Here is a 27,105-nt window from a genome sequence, read left to right on the forward strand (position 1 = left end):
GCAATGGTTGGAAAAATACCTGCACATTTGTTCTAGCCAACAAGTTACAGACGAGGATATAAACAATGAAGTTGGAGGCAAATCAATTCCAAACTATTACTTTTGTTTTTTAACTATTCGGATGTCAGTTTGATTTGTTAACTACTACTTTTATAGTTATCTTTCATAAAGGAAACACTTTCAACTACATTTTATAGCACAATATATAACAGTTAAACACAGAAACTTTATCCTTTAATTAATGGCAGCAATTAATAACAAAATATATTTCATATTGAATCTATTTGAAATTTGCAGAGCAAACAGCATCAAATTAATCTTAATACAGGTTAAGCAGATACTTTAACAGGGATTTGATTCACTGACAATTGCTTTTGAAAATAGCAAGCTCTTGGTTTTTTAATACTGCTTCAAATTATTGTTTTGCAAGATGAAAAATTTATAAAAGCATTTACTTTTAAGCTCCTCCTTCCAACTGTTTTGCCTGCACAGAGCGTTTGTAAAATTCCAAAGTTGCAGATTTCGATTAGAAGCACAGGAATGCAAACATGTATGGTATGGCATATCCGCATAAATATCAGATTTTCTCTTGTCTAGAGTGCTAAGGGGAAGAGTAGAGTTAATTCATTTGCTCTCTCCAAGCTGCATGTTAAGTAGTTCATGATTTATTATTGGCAAGGATAAAAGTGACTCATCTCATGTTTCTGGAATGTATGAGCTACTCAGCAAAGTATACAGGATAAATCACAATTTTGTTTAAAAGCAAGTATCTGGAATATTTGTTTATATGTTTACAACCAGTTTTACATTAGCCTTGGTTTAATTTCACTAAGTAGCCATTTCAGTTCAGCCAGAATTTACAACATATGAATCAACATCTGAAACTTAACAGATGTCATTGAGGGTTCCTTATTCATGATTTAAGAAAATGTTGTGACATTTACTTTGCATATATAAAGCATTTGTATCAAATATGTGCTGCTCCAGTGCACTGTGGCAAGCCAAATCAACATCCCAACAAAAACAAACTGCGCAGGTGCTGAAATTGGAAACAAAATAGGTATAGCAGAAAAATTCAGTAGGTCTGGTAGCATCCGTCAAGAGAAAGCAGTCGTTTCTTAGTAAGGTATGGACTAGTCACGGACAGTCAGCATAGCTTTGTTAAGAGAAGGTCATGCCTTACAAATCTGATTGAATTCTTTGAGAAATTGATGAGGAGGATCGATGAGGATAGTGCAGTGGATGTTGTATACATGGATTTTAGTCAGGTATGTGACAAGGTCTCACATAGCAGACTGATCAAAAAAGTAAAAGCCCATGGGATACAGGGTAATGTATTGAATTGGATCCAAAGTTGGCTTAGTAACAGGAAACAAAAGGGAACGGTTGATGGTTGCCCTTGCGAATACAAAGCTGTTTCAAGTGATGTACCACAGGGCTCTGTATTGCAACCCCTGCAGTTTGTTTTATACATTAATGATTTGGACTTGAACTTAGGGGCACAATTGGGAAATGGGCAGACAACACAAAAATGGGCCGTGTAGCAGAAAGTGCAGACAACAGCTGTAATCTCCAAAACGATATCGATTGCTTGGTGGAGCAAACAGGAAAGTAGCAGATGGAGTTCAACTCTGATAAGTGTGAGGTAATGCATTTAGGGAGGTCAAACAGTAAAAAGGAAATACACAATAAAATGGAATATACTGAGAAGGGTAGCTGAACTGAGAGATCGTGGAAGGCAAGTGGTCCCTAAAGGTAGCAGTACAGGTTGATAAGGTTTTAAAAGAAAGCATACAAAATGCTCTCCTTCAGTGACAGAAGTATATAGGAGGTGACAGAATGTTGAAACTGTATAAGACAAATCAGTGAGGCCACAACTGGTGTAACGTGTGCAGTTCTGGTCACCGCATAATAAGAAGGACAAATTGCTCGAGTGTGTGAAGAGGAAATTTACTTGAATGTTGCCAGGACTGGAGAACTGTATGAGGGAAGATTAGGGTTGTTTTCTTTCGAACAGAGAAGACTGAAGGGGTCACATGATTAAGGTATACAAAACTGAGAGGGGTGGAGATAGAGTAGACAGGAGGAAATGGTTTTCCCTTAGCAGAGAGTTCAGAAATCAGGGGTCATTGATTGAAGCTAGGTGGCAGAAGGATTAGAGGGACGTGAAGAAAAAGTAACTTTTTTTTTTAAAAATGCAGAGGGTGATGGGTGTCTGAAATCCACTGCTTGAGTCGGTGGTGGAGGCAGTCACCCGAAACACCTTTCAGAATGTACCTGGTTCTGCACCTTAAGCACTGCAAGCTGCAGGGCTATGGGCCACGTGCAGGAAGGTGGGATTAGAAAAGGACATTTAGATATCTTTGCGTCATCATGGACAAGATGAGTCAAATGGCCCCCTTCTTTGCTGTATCATTTCTACAGTTCTATTATTTCAGGTCCAATGACCCTTCTACAGAACATATCCATATCCCATTCTGCTGAGCTCCCCAGCTCAGTCACATTAGAACAAGGAGGTGCTGAACAGAGCACAGGCATCACTCTAATGAGAGAAGGGGCTGAGGGCACTTGTGGCACTGAAATAGTGTCCTGAACTCTGAACCAGAAGGCCTAGGTTCAAGTCCCACCTGCTCCAGAGCTGTGTCTTAATACAACTAAACAGACTGATTAAAAAGCAGACTGAGAACAGAGAAGAACTTAAGGAAGTTGTGACCTAAATTGCTTTACAATTTTTTCGGGGATAAAGTTTAAAGTTATAAATCTGACGCTTAGTGCATCCAATGATTCAATCCACAAACCTGCAAGTTGAAATGAATTTGGTATTTTTAAAAAATATTGATTTTTTAATATTCAATTTTTAATGGCTAGGCCAGCAGTAGTTGACCAGAGACTGCCGCATTTACGTGGGAAGTCCAGGACAGGCTATCGGTTATCACCGAGGAGCTTGATGCTCTCCACCCTCACAACATCAGTTCCATTGGTGTAGACGGGGGTGTGTTCTCCTCCTTTCTTTCTGAAGTCGATAATCAGTTCTTTAGTTTTGCCGACGTTGAGTCAGATTGTTTTCATTGCACCATGTCACCAAATCCTCTCCCTTCTGTATTTTGACTCGTCATTGTTAGATATCCATCTCACTGGGGTGGCGTTCGTTCAGAATTTGACAACACAGTTATAGGTGTACAGGGAGTACAGTGAGGGGCTGAGGACACACATTCTTGGGGGATGGGGGGGCCCTTCAGCATTGAGTGTTATTGTGGAGGAGGTGCAGTACTATCCTTACTAGATGCAGTGACTAGGTTGAATAGATTTTCTCATCACAGCTGTCTTGTGATTTCTAGATCTAAACCAAACAGACCACAAAGTTCAAAACAGTTTCTTTCATTTGGCAAATCTGAGCTAGGTCAGCAGATGGAATATTGCAATTGGCCTTACCACCTCTAGACAAGGTAATGGAAAGGCAGCTATATTCCACCCATCCTCCAACTGTGTTCCAATGAGCCCTCCTGGAAGATATAGGAGGTAGAAAGAAAATTAGGCTTGGCTACATTGTCACCCATAATCACCCGCTGACCCTTACCACTTAAGGTGTGCGCATGAATGAATGTTCTTCGTGAGATAGCCAATAAACAAAAAAAAAAAGAACTATCAGTTTGATATGACTGTCCTGACAGGTGTCTCACACTGTCCAAAGACAAATTTGTTCCATTCCTAATTCACAGGCCTTTGCATCCCTGCTGCCCTTCTTGGGCATCTCTCTCTCAAATTGCAAAGGCCCTACGTTAAAAACATTTTGAAACACACCTAGAAGCAGAATATTGCTAAAATGAGATCGGTTGAAAAAGCTTTTACTCAACAATTCATATTTCATTTCTCGGAGAAAAAAGGTACCAATAGATTGGCATGTCAACACAATGTTTTGCTTGTGCTTTGAGAGATGCAGAAAAAAGTCTGCATTGACAAGTGGACACATCAGTGATGTGGCACAATGCGCATGAGCTTAAAGTGGCACGAACACAACTGGTCTAATCATATAATATAGCACTGAAGAAAACAGGTCTTAAGAATATAGCTAAATTATTCTGAACATGCTGGGAAAAACTGAGCAGGTCTGGCAGCATCTGTGGAGAGAAAGCAGAGTTAGTGTTTTGACTCCAGTGACCCTTCTTCAGAAAGGTTGTTAATGTTATGGGGACATGGGTTCAAATCCCAAAATGACAGCGGGTTAAATCTGCATTAAATTAATACATCTTGAATTATGGAGGCCATGTAACCATTGTTAATTGTCATAAAAAAACCATCTGGATCACAAAATATCCTTCAGGAAAGGACATTCACCATCCTTGCCTAGTCTGACCTGTGACTCCAGACCCACCTCAATGTGGTCGATTCCTAACTGTTCTCCAAAATGGGCTAGAAGACCATTCAATTCAAGGGCAACTAGGGATCAGCAATAAATGTTGGCCTTGCTGGTGACACCCACATTAAATGGAAGAATAATATTCTTAAAATGTCACACAAGACTAATATAACCAAAGGTTTGTTTTCTTAAAGATAAAAATAAAAAATAAATTTTAAAGCTTAATAAGAGTACTAAAGGCACAAATAAACTATGGCAATCACATTTCAAAATCACCCAACTGAAAAGTATATACTTGAGAAAATAACCTAACTTTAACATGATATTAATTGATATGATTTACAGGTCACAAATCAGTAAACAAATATCTGGCTAGAGAGAAAAAGAAGTCAATTACACTTGAATGTTATTTCTTTAATAACCCAAGTATAGAGGCACTTGAAGATATACGTATTGCATTTCCTTTAGATTCAAATTTATTACACCGTACTCTACTACATGCATTTGCAATAGCAGTTATTTAGCAAACTAAGAGGACACTTTAGATCCATTTCCACATGAATTAAACTGAAAGCTACTGGAAGAAATAAAATCATCCAGTACAACAATCAGTGGATTGGAAACCAGTGGAAAATAATCTTGCTTACCTTTAATTTTTCACAATCTTTGCTCACCTGTAATAAAAGCAGTGAATTAGTAATTTTCAAAACACAATTTAAATATTTGTTCATACTGAAGAGTAGCCAGAGGTTTTCCAGGAAGTCACCGTGTGCCAAATATTCCAATTTCTTTTCCTGTATGAAGGGATTGTCAGGGTATTACCAAGGAGCTCTTGGAAAGGGCCTTTCATTTTTTTTTCAGTGTCAGTTTCAGTTGACAATAGCTGTCTAATAGTTTCCTAAGGGGAAACAACTCTGATAAAGCCACTATATCTGCAAAGTAGTATAGTAATGTGAGATAAATTGTGGAGCTGAAGGAACACAGCAGGCCAGGCAGCATCAGAGGAACAGGAAAGCTGATGTATCGGGTCGGGACCCTTTTTCAAAAAAAAAACACAGTAAATTTGGATTTTTTAAAAATTCATTCGCAGGATGAGGGCGTCACCCGCCAGACAGCATTTATTGCCCATCCCTAATTTCCCCAGAGGGCAGTTAATAGTCAACCACAGTGCTGCGGGTCTGGAGTCACATGTAGCCAGACCAGGGTAAGGATGGCCGTTTCCTTCCCCAAGGGAAATTAGTGAACCAGATGGGTTTTTCTGACATTCGGCAATGGATTCATGGTCAGTATTAGACTCCTAATTTAGTTTATTTTTAATTTGTTGAATTCAAATTCCACCATCTGCCTCGGTAGGATTTGAACTCAAGTCCGCAGAACATTCTGTGGATCTGGATTAACAATCCAGCAATAATACCACTAGGCCTTCGCCTTCCCAAGACCTGACCTCCAGACCAAGAGTACAGAAGATGTAAAATACAAATTTGGACACAAATTTCAAAACCTAGGTAAACCTCTGGTGCAGATTTATAAGTAGCATGGATCAAAAATAATTACAACTTGAAGCAATTTCAAAGCATATTCATAAAATCTCAGAATTAGTCCAGCACAGGAGGCAACCATTTGGCCAACTGTATCCTTTCCAGTTCTCCATAAAGCAATTTATCTCATGCCACTTTCTCCTTGTCGCACTGTGTCGCACTGCACACTTTTCCCTTTCATATAATAATCCAATTCCCTGGAATGCTTGGATTGAACTTGCCTTCACCACTCTCAAACAGCATCGATTGTCAAGAAAGTCCACCTGGATCACTAATGTCCTTTAGGGAAAGGAATCTGCCATCCTCACCTGATCTGGCCTACATGATTTCAGACCCGCAGCAACGTGGTTGCCTCTTATCTGCCCTCTGGCTAATTAGGGATAGTAATAAATGCCGACCTGTCAGAAATTGCTGGAAAAACTCAGCAAGTCTGGCAGCATCCGTCTTCTCTGTACAGAGTTAATGTTTTGGGTTCAATGAATCTTCTTCAGAATGCAACAGTTGATCAAACATCACCTCCCCTTCATTAATCCATGCTGACTGTCCTTGATCAATTTTGTGCTTTTCTAAATTACACAATTTGTATCTGCTGTCTTAAAATTATTTTTACAAAGAAAAACTTCCAAGCATTATTATTAGATCTCAAGCACACTTGCTCTATTGAAAAAGGAAGTCACAACTCACCTCCACAAGGACATCAAATCCTGGCCTAGCCAATGATACCAACATCCCACAAAGTGAATAAAAAAGGGACTACATAGCAACAGTAAGCTCAACAGTGCATTCAACTTCAATCAATTTTTTCTAGGGGCTAAAGGTGAATAATCTTAGCAGAATGCACAACTAATAAAAAGATTTGCAAGTGCAGTTGCGCTTCATGTCGATTGAAAGGTAATCAATGCACTGAAGAACAAAAAGAGGAAAGGCATTCACCAGTATCTACTCTCTATGTGGCTCTCCATGACAAACAGCAATACAGCTTAATGTGTGGCTATGCAAGTGGGAAGAAACTAATCCTCACTAATTTTTGTGGCAGTGAGAAATACCTATAATGCATTCTCATAACCAGAAAATGTCTAACTGCTGTCGATCTGACTGTCAGCCAGTTTACAAGTGTTGTCCATTATAAATGTTACACCTTTGGTCAGAACCAACTGTATGCTTGTAATTTACACAGAACAATTTATAATTCTCAAAAAAAATCATGACTAGTGCCAAGCGGTGATAACCAAAAGGAAATATTCACTATTTGTGCTCGCAGTAAATGTTAAATATAAAACAAGGTACACCCATTTTGTTGTTATACCAGGTCATAGCTAGACTAAATTGAGAATATGATACCCAGTTCTGGTGTTCTCATACACAGTCAGTGACAGAGGTTTCGGAATGGGTTCACAGTAGTTATAAAAGAATACATTCAATTTTATAATAGCCGTTTAGAAGATTAAACAGCTAAGCCTATTCACATTACAGGTGATCACATTTAGAGTGATTTGATAACATACACATATAAAATAGTTAAAAGGACTAGATTGTGCTTCTTTGAGTATTTTAAGAGAATGGAAAAGACCAGAGATCATGCTTTAAAGTTACAAAAAAAAAGGCAATGGGCTTGGTTAGATGTAGAGAAGAGAAGTTAACCTATAGTACAAGCTGCTGATTCATATAACCCTTGGGGGAGAAAAAGTATGACCAGTTGCAGGCTGGATGATGATCACTTTTTATTGAAGGCAGATTTAAATACAACTACAGGGTCAGTTCTTGGGCACTGATAAATCTCCAAAGACTTCACAGAGAATTTTGAGGTTGAGTGAGAGCAGGGGGTGTGGTTATTTACAAATCAGACAAGAGTATTCTAACCAAAATGCTCCAAGTATCAGAACTGTGTGGGATTCATGGACTAACTGGTCTGTCCTGGTTTGTTCTTTTCACCTATTTATAACATGCAGTGCAAAACCTGGTTAATGACCCAAATCTTAATAAAAAAAACTTCACTTCTAAGGATTGCTTACAAAAATGCATGTTTAAATTTGCATTGTACATGTCTACCTAAACTGTCTGAGATTTAAACCTATTCGATGCATAGAACAGCTCAGTTTAGGCACTAAAAGGGCAAGGAAAATAGGGGGTCCAGAGAGAAGGGGAAGAGCAAGAGACGAGAATGGGGGTTGGTGGGGGAGGGTCATCAGTAGAGACAGGTACAGCTATGTGCATAACGTCCCAAATCTAGAAGGGATACACAACATGCAGAGTGGAGATGTGAGGGAAGCATCTACTAAAAAGAAGAAGTGTTGAGAAGAGAAACAAGAGAAAGGGCACATTTACACAAGGGAGAGTACAAAATAGGTGTGAACATAAATGCACATTTGCCACGACAAGAGCATAAAGCCAAGATCTCAACAGCACACACAATGCACACATTGTATGAGTGTGGGCCACGCAAACGTTAACTGAGCTGTTGATTTAAAAAAAAAGTGGAGACTGGCAAAGTGGGTAGTACAAGCAAGTAGGAAGTCAGTAGCATAAGAGAGAGAGAGAGAGAGAGAGAGAGAGAGAGAGAGAGAGAGAGAGAGCAAACAATCAAAAAAGGTAATGCTGTTTAACATGGTAGAACTGCATATAAATCGAGATGTTCAGTTACACAACTGCATTATGCATCACGTCAAGAGTTAAGTCTGTTTGCTGTCAAGAGTGCAGAGTGGTTACAAACAGTACTGAGATACTGGTAGCTTGTATTTCTTTGACTGCTTTATTTCAAAACATGGATCATCATATGATTCATATAGACTTATCTGGTTTGGCTGTTTACAATGTTAGCATTTGAAAGCATTAAACAGTAATGAATTAGAATAAAAATAAAGAGGTCTGATATTGTCTCCAGTTAAAGGCAGAACCCATACATGCAATCTTGCAGTTTTCCCTGTTACATGGAAACACAAGAACTAGGAGCAGGAGTAGGCAATTCAGTCCCTTGAGCCTGCTCCACGATTTAATGTGACCATGGCTGATCTCACCTCAGCCTCAACTCGAGTTTCCTGCCCGCTCTCCACAATCCTTCAACCTATTATTAAAGACCTGCATGCGTCCTTCTCAAATTTACATAATTCTTAGGCATCCACGACACTCTGGGGTAGTAAATTCCACAGGTTCATGATTTCCGAACTAACTTAGAACATAGAACAGTACAGGCCCTTTGGCCGACGATGTTGTGCCTAACTTTTACCCTAAACCTAAGGTCTATCTAACCTCCACCGCTATCTTATACTATCATCCATATGCCTATCTAAAAGCCGCTTAAATGCCCCTAATGAGGCCGACTCCACTACCCTCTCCGGCAATGCATTCCACGCCCCTACCACTCTGAGTAAAGAACCTACCTCTGACATCTACCTCCTCTCACTTTAAAACTATGTCCCCTCGTAAAAGCTACCTCCACACTAGGAAAAAGTCTCTGGCTGTCTACTCTATCTATACCTCTGATCATTTTGTACACCTCTATCAAGTCACCTCTCATCCTTCGTCGTTCTAAAGAGAAAAGCCCTAGCTCTCTCAACCTTTCCTCGTAAGACCTTCCCTCCATTCCAGGCAACATCCTGGTAAATCTCCTCTGCACCTTTTCCAACGCTTCCACATCTTTCCTGTAATGAGGTGACCAGAACTGGACACGATACTCCAGATGTGGCCGAACCAGGCTTTTGTATAGCTGGAGCATAACTTCACGGTTCTTGAACTCAATCCCTCTATTAATGAAAGCTAACACACCATATGCCTTCTTAACAACTCTATCCACCTGGGTGGCAGCTTTCAGGGAACTGTGAACATGAACCCCAAGATCCCTCTGCTCTTCCACACTGCCAAGAATCTTTCCGTTAACCCTGTATTCTGCTTTCAAGTTTGTCCTTCCAAAATGAATCACCTCACACTTTTCAGGGTTAAACTCCATCTGCAACTTCTCAGCTCAGCTCTACATTCTATCAATGTCCCTTTGTAACCTAAAACAGCCGTCCGCACTGTCCACAACATGACCCACCTTCGTATCGTCCGCGAACTCGCTAATCCACCCTTCCACTTCTTCATCCAAATCATTTACAAAAAAATCACAAATAGAAGAGGATCCAGAACAGATCCTGGTGGTACACCACTCGTAACCGAACACCATGTTGAATATTTTCTGTCCATTACCACCCTTTGTCTAAGGGTCAGCCAATTCTGAATCCAATCTGCCACATTTCCCCCTCCCATGCCTCCTTACTTTCTGCATGAGCCTACCATGGGGAACCTTATCAAACGCCTTACTTAAATCCATGTATACCACATCCACTGCTCCACCTTCATCCACGTGTTTGGTCACCTCTTCAAAGAATTCAGTAAGGTTTGTGAGGCATGATCTACCCCTCACAATCCATGCTGACGATCACAAATCAAACTGTGCCTTTCCAAGTGATCATAAATCCTGTCTCTCAGAGCCCTTTCCAATAATTTGCCCACCACTGACATAACTTCTGGACTTTTCAGCTTTAGGATAAGGTGTACCAGTTTTCAGATATGGCGCATCAGATTTACAACAATGGACTTTTGTTCCAGATTGCCCCACAAGAGAAAGATCCTCCCTCCATATCTGCTATGTAAATCCCCTTCAACATAGAGTCATTCAGCACAGAAACTGGCCCTTCAGCCCAAATCATCCATACCGATCAGGTTTCCTAAACTGGACTAGCATCTTTTGTCTGCATTTGGCCCGTATTCCTCTAAACCTTTTGTATCCATGAACCTGTCCAAATGACTTTTAAATATTGTAATTATACCCATTTCTACCACTTCCTGTGGCAGCTCGTTCCATATATGCATAACCCTCCGCGTGAAAAAGTTGCCCCTCAGGTCCCTTTTAAATCTTTCCCCTCTCACCTTTCCCCTACCCTGGGGAAAAGACCTTGGCTATTCACCTTATCTTTGCCCCTCATGATTTTATACACCTCTATAAAAGGTCACCCATCAGCCTCCTACAATTCAGGGAAAAGAGTCCCAGCCTATCCTTCTAACTCAAACCTTCCAGTTTCAGCAACATCTTGTTAATGCTTTTTGTAACCTTTCCAGGTTAATAGCATCCTTCCTATAGTAGGGCAACCAGACCAGTACTCCAAATGAGGCTTAAATGTCTTGACATCCCAACTCCTGTACTTATTGCCATGACTGATGAACACAAGAAAGACAAAATGCCTTCTTCACCACTGTCTACTGGGGACACCACTTTCAAGTGTACCTACATCCCTAGGTCTCTCTGTTCAACAACAGTCCCCAGGGCCCTACCATGTCTAAGTTCTGCCCTGGTTTGTCTTACCAAAATGCAAGATCTTGCATTTATCTGCATGAAACTCCTCCTCGGCTCAGTGGCCCAGTTGATCAAGATTCCATTGTACCCTTAGATAACCTTCTTCACTATCCACTACACCACCAATTTTGCCGTCATCCACAAACTTACTAAATATGCTGCCTATATTCTCATCCAAATGATTCACTTAAATGATCAACAACTGCGGACCCAGCATTGATCTTTGCCACAAACCACTGGTCACAGACCTCCAGTCTCAACAACAACCCTCTATCACTATGCTCTCTTCTACCATTACGCCAATTTTGTACCCAACTGGCTAGCTCTCCCTGGATCCCACGTGATTTAACTTTACTAACTAGTCTTCCATGTGGAACTTTGTTGAAGGCCTTGCTAAAGTCCACATAGAATGTCTACTGCTTTGATTTGAGCTTATGGAAGAGGTGACTGAGAAGATAGATGAAGGCAAACTTGTGAGACACGGTTTCCCACACACAAAGCCATGCTGACTATCCCTAAATCAGTCCTTGCCTTTTCAAATGCATGCAGACCCTGTCTCTCAGAATCCCCTCCAACAACATACCCACCGCTGACGTTAGGCTCACAAGTCTGTAGTTCCTTGGCTTTCCCTTGCAGCCTTTAAATAATGGCACAATATTAGCCAACTTCCAATCTTCGAGCGAAAGCATCCCACTTGCCAAAACGTCCCTTTACCTTTGAGCAGCCTCCTCCAATCAACTTTTAAAGTTCCTGTCTAATACGGTCACAATTGCCCTTGTCCCAATTTAGAACTTTAACTTACAGATCAGGCCTATCCTTTTCCATTAATTTTTAAAACTAATAGAATTAAAAAGGTCACTGATCCCAAATTGCTCCCCCACTAACGCCTCAGTTACTTGTCCTTTTTTATTTCTCAAGAGGAGGTCAAGTTTTGCCATTTCTCCATTAGTCCCATCTACATATTGATGGAGAAAGATTTCCTGAACGCACTTAAATTGCTCTCCACTGAAGCCCTTAACACCACGGCAGAACCAGGAAGTTAAAATCCCCAAGTATTCTTACAGCTACCCACGATCTCCCTACATATATGCTCCTCAATTTCTTACGGACTACTGGACAGCCTATAGTACAATCCCATTAAAGTGATCACCCCTTTTTTTAATTCAATACAGTGCGGAGCTGGGAGGAACACAGCAGGTCAGGCAGCAGAGAAGCAGGAAAGTCGACGTTTCGTGTTTACACTCTTTAAACCCTGATGTGGGGTATAAACCAGAAACAGACTTTCCTGCTTCTCTGATGCTGCCCGATCTGTGTTTCTCCAGCTCCACACACTATTGACTCTGACTCTAGCATTTGCAGTTCTTGTTATCTGCTAACCCTTTTTTTAAAATATCTCAGTTCCATCCATAAAGCTTCAATGGACAATACCCCAGGAATAGCCTCTCTATGTAGTGCCGTGATGTTTTTCCTCTTCTAGAACACCACTCCCCCTCTCTTGCCTTCTTTTCTATCTGTATCCCAGAACATTGAACTGTCAGTCCGGTCCTTCCCTCAGTCACATTTCTGTAATATAGCTATGATATCCCACTCCCATGTTGCCATTGATGCAGAGTTCAATCGGCTTTACCTGCCTGGCCTCTTGCATTGAAATAAATGCAGTTTAATTCACCCGTCTTCCCTCATTCCCTGCCATGCTCTTGTCTGTCTGGTCTATTTAACTTGCTGTCTAACTTCTGCACTAGCCTCAACCTTCTCTTTTGACTCACTATTGTTTAGGATCCCATCTGCCTAGTTTAAAACCTCCCGAGTAGCTCTAGCATATCTTTCCGTCAGTTCAGCTGCAATCCATCCCTCTTGAATAGGTCACCAGTGCCCCAGAAGAGATTCAAATGATGCAAAAATCTGAATCCCTATCCCATGCACCAGCTCCTCAGCTATGCATTCATCTGCCCTATCCTCCTATTCCCACTCTCACTAGCACGTGCCACCTGGAGTAAGCCAGAGATTTCTACCTTTGAGGTCCTGCTTTTTAACCTCCTGCCTAACTCCAGACATTCACTCTGAAGGGACCTCATCTTTTTCTACCCATGTCATTGGTACCAATGTGTACAACAACCTCTGCGGCTCATGTTCTTACCTATATCAGTTACTAATTCTTTTAAACTCCAGAGTGTGCAAGCCTAAATTGCCTAGTCTCTCTTCAGAAGACAAACCCCTAATTACTGGAATCAATCTAGTGAATCTGCTCTGAACTGCCTCCAGTGCAACTACATCCCGCCTCAAATAGGAGGACCCAAAATCATATGCAATACTCTAGGCGGTTTGTACAGTTGCAGCAGCACTGCACTACTTTTATACTCTATTCCCCTGGTAGTAAATGCGAAAATTCCATGTACCTTCCTTATTACCTGCTATACCTGTGTACTAGTTTTCTATGATTCATGCATAAGGACACCCAAAATCCCTCAACACCAAAGCATTCTGAAGCTTCTCTCCATTTAGACAACAATTGCCTTGAGAGATAAGTAGAATTGACTCTTAAAAGAATGTTGTCAGTTGTTACATTTAAAATGCTGGTGATTGTCTCAGCTGCTGTGGTTGAATTTGGCATGACTGGCAAAATGTGAGCAGAGTTTTCAGAGTAGGTTGATGGGTATGGATTGTCCCAATGCCTCCATAAAGAAAGAAGCTCGCGTAAAAAGACTTATTTTTAAGTTTTGTAATCACAGAGTATTAAATCAGTTGGGAAAAAGCTAAAAAAGTTATCCAAAAACAGGCCAAGAAATATAAATATAAATTTTGTCAGGTCTGTAAAAATGTTTAAAGTCATATGAATGCCCAATTGGGAACTGTTTTCTCCACAGTTCAAAAGACAAGTTTACATCATCTGATCACAATGTTATTATAGGACTAAAAAATTTACTTCTGGAAATCTTTGAATTATAAATTTCAGGAGTTATTAAACACCCTCCTAACTACAATATCAAAACCTTATTAGGATTCAAGTTTCACACAAATAGTAGGAATACACTTTCATTGTGTCTGTTTGTATTGGTAGCATCCCCTAGGCGTCTGACAGCGTAGAAACTCTGGACAGTATACAGTGTTCTAACTTAATCTACAGAGTTAAACACTTTTAAATTTACTCAAGTTTCTTTCAAAAAAAAAGATCCTAATCTTCAATTCTAACACAAATGGGTTGTCAACGATAAAGCTGCATCACATATTTGTCCCTGCTTGTGAGCCATACTTAATGCCATCATTTCACTCATATCCTATCTTCATCACATACCACTGGGTCAGAGATATACAGCGTGGAGAACAGACCCTTCGGTCCAACCCATCCATTCCAACCAGATATCCTAAATTAATCTAGTTCCATTTGCTGGCATTTGGTCTAATTCCTTCTAATTCACATACAACATTTAAAAGGCATCTGAATGGGTGAAATGTTATCAAGTGGAGGCTGACTCGCAACCCCCTGATAACTAAAACCAAAACACCCAGAGAGGAGCATCTCGCCCTATAGTCTATTAAAAAAGGAGTGTGAAGAGTGGTGTAACCTGCTTCTCAGCAACTTCTGGTGGTTAAATAAAACAAGTCCCTGGCACTTGCTTTACAATTAGCGAATAACAGTTTATTTATCTAACATTGAACAAATTAGCTAATGTATTAACAAACCAAATAAACCCCTTCTAACTACTAACTATTCCTAAATAAAACAAGATTCTTATGGTAAGCTGTTCCAATAAATACAAGTCCTACTTGTATAAAGTATAAAATAAAAACAAACACAGACATTAGTCTCTCGTAATTACAGCCAGAGAATGCGTCTCCCGGAACCCTCAATGCCTTCTCCATCGAATGTTTTGTCAGGAATGACTTATCTGTGGAATTCTTCCATCAGGAATATCAACTAGTTGTGCCATAGGTACCTTTGGTTTAGATGGTGCTTTCTCTAAAACTTAGAGAACTGTGAGACCTAGCAATTCTTTCGAAAGCTGAGAGCTGTTAACTCTGGCAGACGGCAGTTCATTCTTGTGATTTTTGAACTGCCCTCTCCTTTTATACTCTTGATGACATCTCGATTTCTTGCAACAGGATTGTCCTATGTTGTCAAAACCATCAGATTTAAATTTAATTGGTTTTTGGTCCAAGTGCCTGATTCAAATTGATTGGCTAAAATCAAAAATTGTCGTCTTGATAACAAAAAACCCCACTGCCTAGCATGCTAACTGTACAGCTTTTTGATAAATGTTTCAATTTGAGGGCTCACCGTGCACCTGCAAACCCATAAACAAAATGTCTGTGGGCAGCAGCTTAAACCTCTATGCATAGAGAAAGTACATCATCTTTTAAAGGGACCACATACTGTTACTCCCCCCAGTATTTTACCAACACCAAATTCTAACTTCCTGCCTTCCAATCCATAAACACTCTACCCAACTTTGCAACACCTCCCCCCTTAAGAAAAACAATGAACCATCATTACGCTAAGATGGCTTCATTTTTTTCTTTTAAAACCATAACTCCATTATATTACTAGATCTATATCTCATTATTGTAGAGTTACACATCTACCACTTATTCTGCATTACATATATGTATAATCTGGTGGATATTGAGTTTTTGAAAAAATAAGTGATTAGCCTTTCAATTCTACAATCATCCTTCTGTAACAACACAGCTCCAACATAGTTTGTGCAATGGCGACTTTCAAAGGTTAAGAAAATTGATGTGGCTAAAACTGGTGCGATGGTTAACATTGCTTTTAAATTCTCAAATGCCTCCAGGCATTGTTCTGTCCACCAAAATTTCATGCTTTTTTTAAAACAAGTCAGTCAAAGGTGCCACCACACTAAAATTTGGTACAAATTTCTTGCAGAATCTGTTCAATCCTAAAAATCATAAACTTTGCCTTCTGTAGTCTCTCAAAGAGCTCCGGCAAATGCTCCACGTGATGCTTCCATGAATGGCTAAAGATCCCCAAGTCATTTATTTAGGCAGCACAACTGGTCAATCCTGTTACAACTCTGTTCGTAAGTCTTTGAAAAATGGCCAGTGTGTTTTTCATTCCCAAGAGCATGATTTTAAATTGATATAGCCCATTTGGGGTTACAAAAGCGTAAACTTTTTGCTCTTTCCGATAAAAGGAGTTCGCCAGTAACCGCAAACTAAGTCAACTTTGTGATGTAAGCGGCTTGTCCTACTTTCTCCACACAGTCCTCCAGCCTTGATTTAAAGTGCTTGATGCCTAAATTATCCGTGACCTCCTTAAATAATTTGGCAGTAAATTTGGACCCTTGGTCTGACTGAATCTCCCTGGGTTGTCCATAATGGGTAAAGAAAGCAAGCAACTCCTCCACAAACTTTTTTACCTTGACATTCTGTAATGGAATTGCCTCTGGAAACCTGGTAGACACATCCATTGTGGTTAGCAAATATGGATTCCCAGCTTTTGGTTTTAGGGAGGGAACCTACACAAATCAATCATAACCCAAGTGGAGGTTCTTCAAATGCAAGAATTGGCATCAAAGGCACTGGTTTTATTACTGCCTATGAGTTTCCTACTATCTGACATGTATGACAGGTATGGAAAAATTTAACCACATCTTTAATGTAATCCAAGCCAATAGAAGTGCTTCTGTATCTTAGCCAGAGTCTTCCTCACTCCTAGATGACCTCCTACAGGCAATTTGTGTACTCCCCGCAATACTTCCTTTTTGTATGCTACCAGCAACACAATCTAGTGAATTTCCACCCACTTCTCCTCATTTGCACTAACCTGCCAAGGTCTCCAATTCCGCCTTAAGAAAATAACATTCTGAATACATTCTGATTCCTTTTCCAAGTAGGTTTTATGCTGTAAATCCTTTATCTCCTTCGCTTTTTGTTCTAACTCCATTAAATCTTTCAGAACTAAGTACTTCTGCCTAATCCTTTACCCACTTTAGGTTTTTCTTTTACCATCTCATCAAACAGAGCATCAGCTAACTGGACCTCAACTGACCTGGTTCTTTCTTTATGTTTCTGAACTGTTGTCTATAAGCTTCTAGTACCAATTTGTACGCACTCAAAATAGCCTGTTTTCCTTCTTCATATTCTCTTGACACATCCTCCAATAGCACTGCAAACATCTCACTAGCTCTGTCTAGCAACTTGGTCACAATTAACATTACCCACACAGTCTCAGGCCAGTTCATCTGTTTTAGCCAATATCTCAAAAGGAAATGAAAAAGGTTTCTACATCATTTTAAAATCAAATTTTGGTAATGTCTTGACATATTTGTATATATCCCTGCCAAGCCTTTGGCTACGATGAGTTTGTTCATCGTCACTGTCCTCCTCACTAAGCCTACCTTCTACCTTCACCTCCATCCTTTTAAACTGACTTTCCTGTCTAATTACCAACTTTCGAAGTTCAAACTCACTCTCTTTTTCATGTTCAAGCTGCTTCATCTTTTCCAACTCAAACATTCTTTCTTTTTCTTTTGCCCTGGTTCTTCTTTCCTTCACTTATCTTCTAACTGCAGTTGTCTAATTTGCAATTTTTTTTGTAACTCCACTGCACTTAACTGTTTCTCCGATATACCTAAAATGCTTGGCTAATTCCATTACAATTTCAGCTTTCTTCTTATCCCTAGCTAAGCCCAATTCTAGTCTATCTGCTAATTCCCAAAGTGTCTCCTTCTTCGGTCTTTCTAAACTTTCTTGGCAAATTTGGGAGGCAACTTTGACCCCCAAAATCTCTTTAGTAATGTTAAGAACCATTTCCCTGTTTTTGATGTAGCCAACAAGCAACCAAAATCATACAGATTTTCCACTTCTCACTTACATTTTGTTTAAAGATCTAGGACACTAATCCCCAAATCTGTTTAAGTCTGCTTGGACCTTTTGAGGCATTGGCCTAGTGGTATTATCACTGGACTGTTAATCCAGAGACCCAGATAATGTTCTGGGGACTCTGGTTTGAATCCTGCCATGGCAGATGGTGGAATTTGAATTCAATAAATATCTGGAATTAAGAGTCCAATGATGACCATGAATTCATTGTCGATTGTTGGAAAAAAAACGCATCTGGTTCACGAATGTCCTTCAGAGAAGGAAACTGCCATTCTTACCTGGTCTGGCCTACATGTGACTCCAGATCCACAGCAATGTAGATGACTCTCAACTGCCCTCTGGGCAATTAGGGATGGGCAACAAACGCTGCCTAGCCAGTGATGCCCTCATCCCGTTAATGAATAAAAAAAAACGTTCAAATCTGTTCTAATCCCAGACTCGACCTGTCCCAACCTCTGCAAATCCCAGAACCAAGCCCCCAATCTATTATAAAATGGAAATTGATCACAACCCCCGCAATAACGAAACCGAAACACCCAGAGAGGAGCACCGCGCCCTATAGTCTATTAAAAAGGGAGTGTGAAGAGTAGCGTTGCCTACTTCTCAGCAACTTCTAGTCATTAAATAGAACAAGTCCTTGACACTCTTTACAATTAAGAAATTAAAATTGATTTATCTAACTCTAATATTGAGCAAATTAGCTAAAGTATTGACAAACCAATAAATCCCTTCTAACTACTGACTATTCCCAAATAAAACAAGATTCTATTGGTATGCTGTTCCAATAAATACAAGTCTCACATATAAGACAAAAAAAGAAAGAAAGACTTTATTCTCTCGAAGTTACAGCCAGGTTAAATGCCTTCTGGAATGCTCTTTGCCTTCTCCGTCGAATTCTTCTGTTAATAATTATTAACTAGTTGGGCCATAGGTACTTTTGATTTTGATGGTGCTTTCTCTAAAACTCAGGGAAAGACGGTGACAGCTAGCAATTTTCTCAAGAGCTGAGAGCAGTTAGGTCTGCCAGATGTTCAAAGTCAAAAATCATACGACACCAGGTCTTAGTCCAACAGGTTTGATTTTTGACTTTGTCCACCACAGTCCAACACTGGCACCTCCATATCTGGCAGATGGCAGTTAATTCTCCTACTTTTCAAACTGCCTGCTTCTTTTATACCCTTGATAACGTCTCAATTTCTTACAAAAGGATTGGTCGGATGTTGTCAAAACCATCCACTTTAAATTTAATCGGTTTTGGTCTTTAAGTGCCTGATTCAAATTGATTGGCTAAAGTAAAAAATTGTCGTCTTGATAACAAAACAAAACCACTGCCTAGCCTGCTAACTGCACAGCTTTTTGATACAAATGTTTCAATTCTAGGGTTCTCTGTGCACCTACAAACCCACAAGCTGCTCCCCACAGACATTTTGTTTAAATCTCTAAGCATAGAGAAAGTACATCTTTCAAAAGGGACCACGCACTGCTAATTCCCACAGCATTTTACAAACACCAAATTCTAACTTCCTGCCTTCCAATCTATAAATACTCTACCCAACTTTGCAACAAATTGTACCAGCCTCCAGCAATGCTTCTGGCAGCTCATTCCATACACACACCATCCTCTGCATAAAAAGTTGCCCCTCAGGTCCCTTTTAAACCGTTTCCCTCTCACCCTAAACCTAGGCCCTCTAGTTTTGGACTCCCCCACCCCAGGGGAAAGACCTTGTCTATTCACCGTATCCATGCCCCTCATGATTTTATAAACCTCTATAAAGGTCATCCCTCAGTCTCTGACACTCCAGGGAAAATAGTCCCAGCCTATTCAGTATCTCCCTATAGCTGAAACCCTCCAACGTGTGAAAGTGACCAGAATTGCACGCAATACTCCAAAAGTGGCCGAACCAATGTCCTGTACAGCTGTAACATGTCCTCCCAACTCCTATACTCAATGCAATGAATGATAAAGATAAGCATACTAAACGCTTTCTTCACTACCCTGTTCACCTGGGGACTCCACTTTCAGGGAATTATGAACCTGCACTCCAAGGTCTCTTTGTTCAGCAACACTCCCCAGGAGCTTACCATTAAGTGTACAAGTCCTACTCTCTCTTTTTACATTTACTCATAGGATGTGGGTGTCACTGGCTGAGTCAGCATGTATTGTCCTTCCTGGTTGTCTTGAAGAGGTGGTGGTGAGCTGGTTTCTTGAACTGCTGCAGTCCATGTGTTTTGGTAAACAGGCTCTGGTAGTCAGGAGAAGAGAGAGTTATTCGCTGCAAGATTCTTAGCCTACGACTTGCTCTTGGAGCCACCGTATTTTGATGGCTAGTCCGGCATAGCTACTGGTCAAAGGTAACCTCCCGGGTCCTTGACAGTGGGGATTCAGTAATGGTAATGACATCGAATGTCAAGGTGCGAGTCAGGTTGTCTTATTGGAGATGGTCACTGGTGCCACACAAATGCCAGGCAATGTTGCTGATGACTTATCAGCCCTAGCCTGAATATTATTCTGGTCTTGCTGATCTCCCATCACATTCCTTCCATCCATTCCATGCTATTCCCAAAGTCTTTCATTACTATCCTTCCCATCAATCCTATCTTGTACCTGCAGCAATGGTAACCATATTGTTGGTCTTCCCTCACCTTCAGATCTATTTTGCTTAGCACGGTAGAGCAGCATATCTTGAGATGCTCAGACAGTTACAAACCACCTACCTGCTACCTACCACTAATCACCGTCAGTTAAAAGTGCTTCATGTGCTTCAGTCCTGTACTTGCTTCAATGCATGTTAGGCGCCACCCACCTATCCAAGTAGTCCAGATGGACAAAAACTAATAATAATAATAATAGATAATATTTTATTTCCTGCATGATCAATGAGAACATTCTTTAAAAAAGGTTTAGAATGTAGAAACCAAAATCACTACAACTCATCCAGATGCCTTTAAGAAAAAGTTGTTCATGGCTCCAGTGTTAAAAAAATTACTGGATTCATACAGTAAATCCTCTGTATCCGTGATATTGAATCTATTTATAACTCTCAAATTTCATCATTAGTGGGGTTTCTCAGGATGGAATCCTTGCGGGTACGGAGGAATGATTACATATCCTTCTGCCATGATACGGTTTGAGAAATTTTCCTGCATGAAGTCATAGTTTATAAAGTCTACAGTACAGAAAAATGGTCCTTCACCCCATTGAATGTATGAATCCCTGTTAGTTCAGTTGATACAGACACAATACAGTCACTTAAAAATATGAAAATCCTACTTCTAATTTATCAATTTAGAGGAAGCCACTCTCAGTAGTCAGACTTTTGAACAGACCTCTCATATTAAATTTGACCTTTCTCTGCATCTTCCCTGTAGCTGTGACACTATTTTCTGCATTCAGTTCTGCTAACCGGATATACTTGTGTAAGGTGTGATTTGTCTGGATAGCATGCAAATAACATATTTCACTGCATCTCAGTACATGACAATAATAAATCAAAAAGTCAAAAATCAGTTCAAAATAATTGATCTCCACATTCTTCACAAGACAAGGTGGGAAGATATAATGAGGCCTGCAACATATTCACTCCAAATTAACATTTGGAACCTTGCCCGAAAAACGTATAAGCTGGTTAAGGTCAGAACCAGAGCTGGGGGCTAAATGGTGTCAGCTGCATTATCCACCAACACTAACTGTCAAACAAGCAGGTACACGATCGGTGTTATACTTTTGGCAACACCTTTCCTCATCTATTCAGTTCTATATTACTTTGTTTTTGTGCTTTTCCTTTCTTACACCCAATGCATTCTATACAGGTCAGAATTGATCCCAATGTTCCAGGAATGTGAACCTTTCCCATCCTCAAATACTTCCCTCTTGTACCTTTATGTACTTATATATTTACTTCTAGACCACCAAAAGTACTCCTGAATCTGCCATCCTGAAATCTATCTTGGAACCTTTGAAAACTACTTTGCAGAACCACAGTTCTACTTTCTCTACAATGGATTCTAACATTAACTACACAGCTTTGGCTGTTCCCTTGTCCTCTCTACAACTGTTTGTGCTTGGTATCTCACAGCAACAGAGCATTTGCATGGTAGTAAAAAGCATCTGACTTCTGTATTTTGCATTGCACAGTACCCGTCTTTGAAAACCACGTGTGACAGGAGTTTGCTCAAAGCTACTCTTCCAAATTATTCTTTGTTGCAGGTTATCAATGCTTGATATCAGTTCGTCAATTCAATAATTTCAGGGGATTCCTTCTTCGTCCCATCTCTTCTTCCTCCTTGAATGGAAGGATGGTCAACCAATTCCATTCCTATAATTCATACTGCATCTGGAGTGACCACTTCCAAGAATATACATTCCAAGGAGGTTTTCAGTCTCCGACTTGTGAATTATTAAATCAGAAACCCAAAAAAAGTGAAGTGAAAGCAGAGACACTATCCAGAGTCTGCTAGCTTTCTGCACATCACTTGTCTTCTGTTATTCCAGGCACATCTCTTGCTCATTGATTCAAGGTACAAGGTATTGACAATAGTAATAACAATAATTACATTCGTCTCTGGAGTGAAAATACAGACATGGAGACAGAACTTTGTATTGCATCGACTAGGCAAAATGTGGAACAAGTCATTCTATAGAATGGTGCAATTCAAATCTGGTGTTTAGACTTATATATTAGGAATAAGTGAAAGTCCTCAGGTTTACAGATAGCATTCATTGTCTATTAGACAATATTACTTCTTGTTCGAGATTTATGTCAAAATTTGAATGCCACACAAGCGTAAATACAAAGTTTGACACCATTCATCTTTCATGGAGAATAAGGCAACTAAAACTGGACAAATAGGTAACAAAACAAGCTGTTTATTTTGTTAATGTCTACAGGAACATTCAGTGCATAGCAAAATATCCACATCTTTTGTAACATTCGTGACCGTGGTTTGCATAATGTCAGGTACACAGACAGGCACAGCTTAGGGATAAGAAGAATGAAAGATTTGATAAACAGATAAGCAGACTGTATGCTTTGGTTAACTCCTATTGCACAAATTGGCAAATGTATAATCACAATGTTTAATGCCAAATTTAAAAGAGGATGTGATAGGAACTGATAATTTGGATTTCATTCTAGCTTGTGTTCATGCCACAAAGGCAGTTTTCCATATGCAGAAAGTTATTCAGTCTAAAACTAAAGATTTACTTATGGATTACAAAGAATCTAGCATGAATAGCAATTTAATAAAGACAAACTCAACACGTCAATTGATTTCTGATGAAGTGTCACCAGACTCAAAAATGTTAATTCTGCTTTCTTCCTACACATGTTGCCAGACTTGCTGAGCTTCACCAGCAATTTCTGTTTTTGTTTCAGATCTCTAGCATCCGCAGTTGTTTGTTTTATAATACATGAATCGTTCAGCAAAAATCAATAAGATGACCGAATCATACCTATTTGTAACAGCACGTAATAAGTCTTTAATGAAGGACTATATAATAGATGATCCTATTGGAGTTTCTTTTGGTCATATCTCAAGAAACAGGCTGTGCAAAACAAGAATTGGAGGACAGCACGACGGCTAGCACAAGTGTCTCCCAAAAATGCATTTAGTATAATGACCATTTCTAACAATTGGCAACTCATTTGTTACTTTGCTTCTGACAATACACAACAGTAACAGAACTTATTCCTCGCGTCCAATTAGAAGTACCCATTGTCTTTAACAGATTCAAGATATTGATTAACTAGAGTTTGAGGACAACCAGGACACTGGTCTAAGAAGTGGTCTCAGACAACAGATATCATCTTCCCTTAGAAATCCTGTGATTTACTTAAATTCAGTTAATAAAACCACAAGACAAATGTTCCCAATTTAATGCATTATGGTTTCATCTATTGATAGAACATACGAATATTAGATTTGGAGCACTGACACGGCACCAAACAATAACAGGCTATAAAGCATGTTTCGTTAATACGAATTGGCTATAATGTGATTGATGAATAGTAGACGCTGCTTGGATAACGTGAACTTTCTGCTGTACAGGTATACTGGATTTCCCGATCATGCCGTTTTCTATAGTGCAAGGTCACGCAAGAACACAACTATCGCATTACGGAATAACTACCTGTAAGAGCTCTCGATTCTGAAAAAGAGTTGTGTAGAAAGCTGTTATGCGCTCTAGAAGCCACTAGCCCTGAAACTAGAGTAATTGGCAGGAGAAATGGAGCATTATTTAATATGCATATAAACTCACTAAAGACATTTAGTGATTGCCCTGATTCACGGACTGGTCGAAGAGATAATGGCCTTCAAAAGTTGGCATCTTCTGTTGAACCACGTCACATTGGAGTAACCATTAAAAACAACAACTTTTTCCAAGAATCAGCACACAATTGCAATGGTGCTTCAGTTTAGAGCCACAAATGTCTTACAGTCATATAACACGGTCCAACCTGTCCATGTAGAACATAATTCCACACTAAGCTAATCCCACCAGCCTGCCCTTGGTCCATATTCTTCCAAACTTTTCCTATTCATGTACTCATAAGCATCCTTTAAACGTTGTAACTATGCCCGCATCCACCACTTCCTCAGGAAGTTCATTCCACACACGAACCACCCTCTATGTAAAAAAATTTGCCCCAGTCTTTTTTAAAATCGCTCTCCTCTCACTTTAGAAATATGCCCCCTAGTCTTGAAATCCCCCATCATCGGGAAAAACCACCTACCATTAACCCCATCTATACCCCTCATGATTTTATAAACCTGTATAAAAAAGGTCATCTCTCCACTGCCTACACTCCAGTGAAAAAGTGTCCCAGCCTGTCCACCCTTTCTTAATAACTCAAACCTTCTATACCCAGCAACATCCCGGTAAGTCTCTGCTGAACCCTCTCTAGCTTAATAATATCCTTCTTATAAACAGGGTGACCAAAACTGAACTACTCCAGAACAGGCCTCACCAATGTCCTATACAACTTCAACATGACATTTCATAAAGGAAAAGAAGTTGACAAAGGTTTTTGCTTTGGTTCTCAATTATTGGAATTACATGAGTAAAAACAGCCTACACTCATCATAGATAGTAGGAACTGCAGATGCTGGAGAATCCGAGACAACAAGGTGCAAGGCTGGATGAACACAGCAGGCCAAGCAGCATCATAGGAGCAGAGAGGCTGACGTTTCGGGCCTAGACCCTTCATCAGAAAAGGCGGAGGGGAAGGGGGTTTTGAAATAAATAGGGAGAGAGTGGGAGGCGGATAGAAGAGGGATGGAGGAGAGGATAGGTGGAGAAGAAACAAACAGGTCGAAGAGGCGGGGATGGGGCCAGGAAAGGTGAGTGTAGGTAGGGAGTTAGGAAGGGGATAGGTCAGTCCAGGGAGGACGGACAGGTCAAGGGGGCGGGATGAGGTTGGTCGGTAGGAGATGGAGGTGCGGCTTGAGGTGGGAGGAGGGGATAGGTGGGAGGAAGAACAGGTTAGGGAGGCAGGGACGAGCTGGACTGGTTTTGGGATGCGGTGGGGGGAGGGGAGATTTTGAAACTTGTGAAATCCACATTGATACCATTGGGCTGCAGGGTTCCCAAGCGGAATATGAGTTGCTGTTCCTGCAACCTTCGGGTGGCATCGTTGTGGCACTGCAGGAGGCCCAGGATGGACACTCATCATCACACACGATTAAATTGTCCTTGAGTAGACAGGTCAACTATTCTTGCTAAGTGACTGGGGAATTGTTTTGGTTAATACAAGACTACTTTCGAAGTATTTTTCTCTTCAACTTTCTATAACTAACAGTATGTTTTTCCTCAGGGACTAACATGCTTTCAGTAATACTCCTCCCCTTTCCCAAGGAGTTTTTATTTAATAAGAAGAATCTCAGCCAAACTAAGATGTCATTACTCATTATCTACCTGTACATTTCCCCAGGGATGACTCTATATAAAGCAGAAACAAAGTTAATAATCTTATAGTTTAAAAAAAACTATAAAATAACTTTTGTATTAAATTAGCATATACTATGGTTAAGTCAAAGAGGAATTTTTAAACAATTAATAAAAGGTCAATTATAGGTAGGAGGCAAATTATTGATCTACCACCTAACTGCCTAACCGCAAACATTTTTTAAAAAGTCATAATTCTTCACAAGTCAAGTGAAGTTAATGTTAAACTGCCACAAGATTGAGTGCTGAACTCAAACTATAATATTGATCTGCACAATACAGTAGGTCGTTGATTAAATGGTCTCCACCTTCCTCTATAACTCAACTGTCTTTCTGCCAGAATTCATCCATTTTATCAGAGTTATGCTGCTTTTACAGTATCTAATTTCAAAAGATCCTAATTTTCCTTAAGTTAGGAATGAGTAAAACTAATATTTCTGCACTTTCACAACATTTGCTCCCTTATAACCAATTTTGCTGCCCTCCACAGTCATTGTCTCAAGTTAGGAACTTTGATGTTGTATTTAGCCCAAGCTGTTTTTTTGTTTTCATATATAGTCTCTTAAACAAATTGCCTTCTTCCATCCCCATAATGTCATCAGTGTCCAGCCTTGCCTCAGTCCACTCACTGAAGCTCCAATTCATTTGCTTTATCATCTCCATACTCAACAACACTAATACATAGTGCTGGTCAACATTCCAAGTTCCACAAAACACCTTACCTAAAACTCTATTCTACCCTCCAACAAGTCCCACTCATCTATCTTCACTGTGCTTACTCACTTAGGTGGCACAAGGGGATGTAGCAACAAGTTAAAATCCTCCTTTTATGTCCTACATATCCTCACCCTCATTTGACTTAAATTTATTATTGTTACATGTATCGAAAGTGAGAAGTATTATTTTGCGTGCTATTCAGACAAAATCACTTTAAGTACATGCTTTGGATTAACAGTCCTTTAGGATTTTAGAATTAACAGTCCAGTGATAATACCACTAGGCCATTGCCTCCCCCTTGGCATGTCTCTGTATGGCTTGTGCTATTAGGGATGTGTTGTCCCAGTCAAACCCGGTGTCCTTCTTTGTCCATGTG

General features: G+C 40.0%; 1 long non-coding RNA gene across 2 annotated transcripts in view; it reads right to left on the bottom strand.

Annotated features, from left to right (window-relative positions):
• Positions 1–357: 357 nt before the first annotated feature.
• The window catches only part of LOC125485596, a 65,000-nt gene continuing 38,252 nt past the window's right edge, over positions 358–27,105 (bottom strand). The window contains exons 2-3 of one of the 2 annotated variants that reach the window (XR_007264308.1): positions 5,005–5,031; positions 358–4,118 (exon numbers count right to left, since the gene is read on the bottom strand). This is a non-coding gene — a long non-coding RNA (uncharacterized LOC125485596). The remainder of the gene's footprint in view (positions 4,119–5,004; positions 5,032–27,105) is intronic. The other variant, XR_007264309.1, reaches the window with a different exon arrangement.

This window comes from Rhincodon typus, chromosome 20 (assembly GCF_021869965.1).
Source record: "Rhincodon typus isolate 14 chromosome 20, sRhiTyp1.1, whole genome shotgun sequence".
Taxonomy (NCBI): Eukaryota; Metazoa; Chordata; class Chondrichthyes; order Orectolobiformes; family Rhincodontidae; genus Rhincodon; species Rhincodon typus.